At 37.9% G+C, this 7,883-nt stretch overlaps 1 pseudogene; it reads left to right on the top strand.

Moving 5' to 3' along the window:
• Positions 1-1,419: 1,419 nt before the first annotated feature.
• Positions 1,420-7,667, top strand: LOC137733592 (ethylene-responsive transcription factor ABI4-like; annotated as a pseudogene).
• The last annotated feature ends 216 nt before the right edge of the window (positions 7,668-7,883 follow it).

The raw sequence follows: 7,883 nt of genomic DNA, 5'->3' as shown, positions 1-7,883 counted from the left end.
TATATATGGTTACTAACATGAAAATTGAAAATCTAATACATGTTTCAGCAAAATTTTCAAATATTTCTAAGATATATATTGTGACTTTCTACCATCACAACAAATAGTTTTTATGTACTACTACTTATTAATCTATCTTCTTGTATCTACACCTGTTCCTTTCCATTAATCTTAGGTTAAAATTTTATGACTTTAATTAATATCGAAATAATTTTATAACTTAATATTCGACGTTGATTTCATTGTAATGTTACAATGATTTTGTAATTTTTGTTTATTTTAAATGCATTTAAGTATCACAATACATGATTGACCTATTTATAATTAACATAAATATTGTTGATCTATTGTTAATATTGTAACTTTTTATTGATTTTTTCACAAAATCACCCTAAACTTAACCCTTAAAAACCGATACCATCATCCAAATCCCTTCATAGATAAAGAAAAAGATACCTTCATAAATCCCAAGTACTTTCTTTTCGGAATATTTGGGAAAAAAATGATAAAATGAACATGTTTATCTTATTATTTAAATAAAAGGTGAACAAAAATTATAAACAAATAATTATTTCAACAGGCAACAAGTTTCTCATTTATCTCAACTTTTAGTCAGCTTCACAAAGACATGCTTAGTCAGTTTTCTATACATTTTAAGAATTTTCTCTCGTACTCTTATTCAGCCATTTCTCACTTATAACTCAAAAAGACAATAAGTTAATCTTCTTTATTCATACATATGCTAAGTCAAATTTCTATACCGTTCAAGTTTTCTCTCAACTTCCAATTTTCAAAAAGACATTCTCAGTTTTCTATACAGTTTAAGAATTTCTCTCTTACTATTATTCATCCATTTCTCACTTATCTCAACTTTCAATCAACTTCAAAAAGGTGTTCTTTACAGTTTAAGAATTTTCTCTCTTACAGTTATTCATCAATTTCTCACTTATTTCAACTTCAAAAAGACATACTCGGTCAGTTTTTTGTACAGTTTAAAACTTTTATCTCCAGTGTTATTCACATTACGATTCCTCTCTGAGTTAAAGATCAGACGTGAATCAACTATGTAATTGTATTTCGAATTTAATTTAAAAAAAATGAAAACTGAGAAAGCAAAACTAGAATTTTGCTCCTCTCCGATTGCCACCTGGGCAAGAAAGCAAACAAAGGTGTAACCCGTGTATTAGATATTTAAACAGTGAGGCTGTCCATGGACACGATATCTCCCGTTCACCATGCCAAGTATTCAAGCCCTAACCTCCACAAGCCACGTTTCAGTCATGTCTGCCTTCCTCCATCATATAAGTACCACCACCGTTGCGGGTTATGGTTTCTCAAACTCACCAGCCGAATTAAAATAAGGAAAAAAAAAAAATCCTCAATTCTTCTCAAAAAATTCTCACAATGTCGAACTCGTAGATGGTTGCTGGTAGTAGCAGCGTTGGGGTTGCGGAGAAGAAGCCGGTGAAGTGGCCAGCGCAGGGAAGCTCGAGGAAGGGTTGCATGAGGGGGAAAGGAGGGCCGGAGAACGCTATGTGCACTTACAAGGGCGTCAGGCAAAGGACGTGGGGGGAAATGGGTGGCGGAAATCCGCAAGCCACATTGTGGGGCCCGGCTCTGGCTCGGGACTTTCAACACCTCCTATGAGGCTGCTCTGGCTTATGATGCCACCGCTCGGAAGCTCTACGGTGCCCAGGCGAAGCTCAATTTACCAGATCAGCAAGCCCCTAAATATCATCAGCATCAATTGAACCAACACCTGCAGCATCAAGTATTTCGCTCGTCGGCCAATCCCGGTATGCCTCCTCAAATTCCGAACCAAACCCTTGTGCAGAACAATCTATCAGGTACCGGGACTAATCCTGCATGTTATGCTGCTCCTGTGAAAGATATTGCAGCACCTGTTATTTATAATAATTCTGCGAATGTGAAGGTGGATCAGCACCCCGGAAATTATAATTCTCGCCGGGCTGAGAACCAGCCGGAGCAGGGGGGCATGAAGGTGGAGGAGAATATGAGTAGTGGTGTGAACAATGAAGGCATGGATGGGATATTCTAGGGGAACATGAATGAGAGCTTTCTGGTGTTTGATGACTCGATATGGACGGAGGCAGCCATGTCGCTTGATCTTCCGGTGGTGGCAGATCAAGGGATTTTCGGCGGCGGTTTCGTGGATGGAAATTGCTGGGAAACATTGCCTTCGTCTCAGTGGTGCATGATGTAAATCAAACTTGAACGTATAGAGATCAAAGGAGGTGGCTTGGTAAATAAAGTTGCACAAGTAGGGTGTGTGTGTGTGTGTGTGTGTAGTACAAATAAATGAAGGTGTGTATAAATATCTGAAGGGCTGCGGCGCCGCATGGAGTTTTTCTGCGCTTTTTCGTGGTCATTCCAGTGTGCTGTATTATCATAAACCAATAAGACCAATAAGGTTTGCTTCTTTAATCTTTCTTTATTTTTAGTTTTAATTTCAGGAGTGTACTAAGAAAATTAATGTACTGTGCAGGGTAATGTAAAAGAGTCGCTGCTTGCAAGGTTTCTTGTATACATAACAATGTTATGTGATGTGTTAACCAATTTAATCTAATTTGAGGCACCGAACTTTTTCGTCTGTCTATATTAGCCAGGCAAGCCTTTTGAATTTTGAGTTTAGACGAGCTTTCTAAATCTGAGTTAGCTTGGGCACTTTTGTTAATTATGTGAATAATTTATGTTCTGATGTTTGTGACTTATCTAATCCAATCTAATCTGAGGAACCATATGAGTCATCTGAATTAGTTGTTGCACAACAGTTGGATTACATTGCCTATTTCGTCTTATTATGGGATTTAATTCCAATTGTTTCTTTTCCTGGTTTGATTCCAAATTTTGATGGTAGTTTTCTAGAATCGTCATCAGGATTTGGAGGATTTATCTTCCTACCTCTTGGGGAAGTTTAAGGTTTGAGCTTATCCGTACAACAGTTGAGACATTAGTTCATCTCTATCTCCGTTTTCAATATGTTTGTCCCTTTCATTCAACAAGCATCATGTATTTTTGTCAATGCTGGGATTTATGGCCAATTCTGCAAGTGCACTTAATTATTGCAACTGGAGTTGATGAGTCATAATATTATTCTTTACCATATTTGAAGTGTGTCAAAGGGTAGGCTATGATAGTAGTTCGACGACTGAGCTCTGATGTATAGTTTTGTTCATCCATCTTTCATTTCTTATGCCAGACTACGCCTTGATGTGTAGTTTCTTATGCTACAGAACTCTGTTTCTCTTCTTGTCTTAAGCATTTACTAGTTATTTACTTCGTAATAAATGATATAGACACACTTCTTTTCAACATTTGTACAGTCATGGTCTTTTTATCTGTCATTTTTCTTTTAATTTGTATAATCTGTAGGCCAGACACATTTTTGTATAGGCTAGAAATAAATAAGGGTGTGCAACAGAAGAAAAATAGTGTGTAGAATTCACTTACACACTTCATTTATATATAATGAACTCCTCTTCAAAAAAGAAGAAAAGAAAGTAACCCAACTACTTATAAACAATTGGTTTCTTGTGATCATTGTAGAAACTGCCTCGCCTTGTCTTGCCTTGTCTTCCCGCGTCATTCCTTGCATTGCAACACCATTTATTGGAAGACAGGCCAAGGAGCCGAGGCTATGTAGTCACCCTTTCCCAAAATCTCTTTTACATTTGAGTTTACACATAAAACAACTTACGCAAACACTAGGTATGTCAGGTGAGTGAAAACTTGTGCGGCAACTCTACATGGTTTGAAGGCAGTCAAAACTTGTTAAAACGCAGCTAACGATGGTGACTCTTCCAAACTGTTTCAATGTCTGTTCTTCAACAATGTTGCTTGATCTTCAGTTGGTGGAAGACCATGGCATTTTCAGTGCCGGTGGGTTCGTGGATGGAAATTGCTGGGAAACATTGCATTCGGCTCAATGGTGCATGTAAATCAAAACTGAAGGTATCAAGATAAAGGTGGTGGCTTGGTAAATAAAGTTGAACTCTTCAGTGCCTCATACGTCCGTACGAAAATGTAGGTGGTGTATATATAGTACAAAATATATAAATATATAGATATATATGTGTGTGTGGAGAGAGGTGTGTATGAATATGTATAGGGCTGCGGCGCTGCATGGGGTTTTCTGCGGTGTGTATGAATATGTGCAGGGCAGTCTAAACGAGCCGAAGCTTGCAGGGGTTTGTTGCAAGAGCTATTGTCCTTGTGTATGCATGTATGATATGAAAGAAATACAATTGTCGAATTTAGTTTAATTTGAGGCACCAAATGAGCTTTTTGAGTTCTGAGTTAGACCAGACATGACAATTGAATTATTTTGTCCTTCTAATCAACTAGATGAGTTTTCTAAGTTCTTAGTTAGACCATGTCCGATGGTTGGATTATCTCGTTTATTCGTCCTTTTATATTAATCAGACAAGCCTTCCGAGTTATGAGTTAAATCAGGAGCAACGGTTGGATTATTTTGTCTATTTCGTCTTTCTATTTCATTCTCAATCATGTGGGTTATTCTTCAATCTAATCTAAGATACCATTCCAATCTAATCTGAGATACCATATAAGTTATCGGAATTAGCTTGGCATGACAGTCGGATTACCTCGCCTATTTCGTCTTATTGTGGGATTTAATTCCAATCATCTCCTTCCTCCAACATTTGATGGGAAGTTTTATAGTCTCATCATTAAGATTTGGAGGATTCCTCTTCCTGCCTCTTGGGGAATTTTAACATTTGAGCTTATCCGTACAACAGTTGAGACATTAATGCATCTCTATCTCTTGTTGGATCTGTTTTCAAGCCATATGAGTCAAGGGTAAATCTGATGTGTATTTAGAATGAATTGGATAACTCACAAGATTCAGAATGAAAATCAATCACATAATATAGAAAGACTAAATAGATAAAATAATTCAACTTGCATATAGTCTAACTTAAAACTCAGAAGGCTCGCCCCATTAATATAGAAAGATGAAACAGACAAAAAATCCAACCGTCACGCTTGATTTAACTTAGAATTCATAAGGCTGGCCTGGTTTACATAGAAAAATGAATGGACAAAATAATCAAACCGTTGCGCTTTGTCTAACTCAGAAGTCATAAGCGTCGGAGGAGGACAATTAACCAATCAAAGATCAAATTAATAACATGCTTCAGATTCCCTTTTGAAAGGCAGCACGCATTTCTCGTGCAGCCTTACTGCAAGGCCTTGAACATGCAACGGAACATGAATGTATGATGTTTTCTTGTTTGTCCCTTTTTGAGGGAGGACTGTCGTAGGTTTTTCTGGTATGATTTAGAGAAAAAGACTTAAAACGAGTTGATGAAATTTGTGGTCTGCCCCGTTGTTTTGATACAACTATGTGTTGGGGGAGCCTATGTACTCTTGTTGACGGAGATCCTGTAATTGTTGCGATGGAGCTGCAGGTGAAAGGCTCCTGGTTCTGGCTGTTGAAGAAACATAAGATGATCAGAACTATGGAGGAAAGTGCTTGATTGGCGCGACAAGGGTGAATTTGTTGGTAATAGTACTTAGTTTGTTAGTTTGCATACGTGTCTTCAAAGCATAACATTACAACTCTTACTCGTTTGAGTTCTGGTGTAGGAATTATAGCCCTGTAATTTGTATTTTATGACCTAAGTAGTACGCAAAAATCCCAGAAGGATCAAGCAAATATTGATAAATTTCAACGGTTGATCGATTGTCTTTAATTTGTGCAAAGTTTAAGCAGAGATTATCTCTGTAAAAAAGTTTAATTTTCAAACTCATGATGGATTGTTTGATCTTGAATTATTCACAACTTTTCGCACCCTTTTCTCTCCTTCTATTTTTTTGCATATCTGTTTTGCGTTGATGGCAGTCGAGTTCCTTGAGGCCTTTTTACGGTCTCTCTATAGCTTGGGGTAAAGGGTTCTGTCATGTTCTTGTGGACGTGATTTTGCTGTTGTTCGGCTTGTTCTTGTAGAGAATTGCTGTTGTACCCCAATGGAAGCTTTACTTTTGCCTTGCAAGACTCTATTACACAGAGATTGGGTCTGTCTCTAGATAAATGAATTACTGTTTCTGAGACTCCTCCTTGTTCTTAGAGATAACGATTTGATACGAATTTCTAAGTTAGAACGATTGGCAAAAAGTGGTTATAGGATGGGGAGTCGAGCCGGGCAGCACGCTAGGTAAAGGCATCATCATCTGCGGGATCTGGGCAGCGGGACAGCTGTTGTAACCCATCATGCCCCGGCCTAAAGCTCGTTGTTGGTTTGCTACCCAACTTTAGAGAGTGGGGTGCCCTACTAACCCGAGTAGCATAGGGCATGCTTAATGTGACCTCACTCCCCATACGATGGTTTGTGAACAGATTTCAAACACTTTTACCCACTTGGGTCGGACTCCACTTCCATCAATCACCTTAATACCCTGCTTAGTTACAAGCCCACGCTACTAGGCTCGGCAATATAACTGTGTGTTGTAACAACTTAAAAGCAGCTGTGTCAGTAATAGTATTGTTCGATGTGGGATTAGAGTAAGAGCCTAGAGGTAGGTCTATTTCCCCGTTCAACGTGTTTCTTTTATTCAAGCCGCATGCCTCTAGTGAATAAGAGAACAAATAATGCTTTGTGCATTCAGATACAAAAAAGATAAAACAGAAACTAGAATAATAAAACACCGTAGATATTATTGGAACTCTAAATAATATAAATCAGAAGTTGCAAATTAAGGCGAAGGTGACAATGATTCTCCGACGGAGAAGGAAAATCAAAATGAGATGGTATATTAGTTGCTAGTTTGCAGAGAGAGCTGATCAGTAATGCCCTTGTCATTCAAGCAAAAGGGATCTTAATCAATTGCTAATTTGTTTATGCTCGTAGAAATGAAGGATATATAATTGGAGCCAATTGTCAAGTTCCATGCATCTCTTATCGGCGGTCAATATTGGGAGCAGAGGAATATGAAAAGCATAGTTGAAAGCTGCTGCTAACGTTTTGGTTATTTGAACATTAAGGGAGTACTATGGATTGTTGCTAGAGTGAAGTTCCTGTTGAGAATCAATGTCAATTGTAGGTGAAGTAGGTGGATGTTGTAGGTGAAGTAAGTGTGTGGTGTAGCTTTCATTTGGTTTGCTATAAATACCCAAGTCCTCAAGCATTGTATATCATCCAAGGAGAAACAAAGCCTAGAGCTAAATAAGAAAAGCTTTGCTAATTAGTTTGTTTTGTGAGCTTTCTTTAAGAGTGTGCTCTATTTTCTTCTTCTTGGGATCATTAGAGTTATCTTGGATACTCTTCTTATTCAACAGTTCCAACCTTGAGGACAAGGTTATTTTCATGGGAGGGGTAATTTTAGGATGCTATTAAGCACTCGCCACGTCACATGCCATATCATCCTTTGTAATAGGATTTTACTGGTCCATGTGTAATATTTGTTAGGAAGTTGGTTTGATCTTTAGCCTGCACCAATTCATATAATATGATCTTTGTGCAGAGAAAACTGTGCTGAAGATGTTGATTGTAATCTGGTTGTTCAGTAATTGCAATTGTTCTTGTGTATATGAATCAAGGTTTGAACAGGGTCTAAATTATGAAAATTTGGCAATTATGATCGTGAGGAGGGATGATGCTAGTGAGTTCTCGAGCAAGTATTTATGATCGTGAGGAGGGATGATGCTAGTGTGAGCAAAGTCGTTAATTGGCGCGACAAGGGTGAATTTGGTGGTGCAGTTGTAAGTATGGAAACTTACGCTTTTTCCTTTTCTTTTGGTGAACACTTATGCTTCTTGCTTTGGACTGATCTTATTCATCTCTCTGCATGAATCTTTTTCATTTTTGGTAACAGTACTTTGTTAGTTTGCATACATGTTTCCA

The sequence above is a fragment of the Pyrus communis genome, chromosome 5 (genome assembly GCF_963583255.1).
Source record: "Pyrus communis chromosome 5, drPyrComm1.1, whole genome shotgun sequence".
NCBI lineage: Eukaryota > Viridiplantae > Streptophyta > Magnoliopsida > Rosales > Rosaceae > Pyrus > Pyrus communis.
The sequence above is the reverse complement of the archived record's forward strand: the minus strand, read 5'-3'. Positions and strand labels throughout refer to the sequence as shown.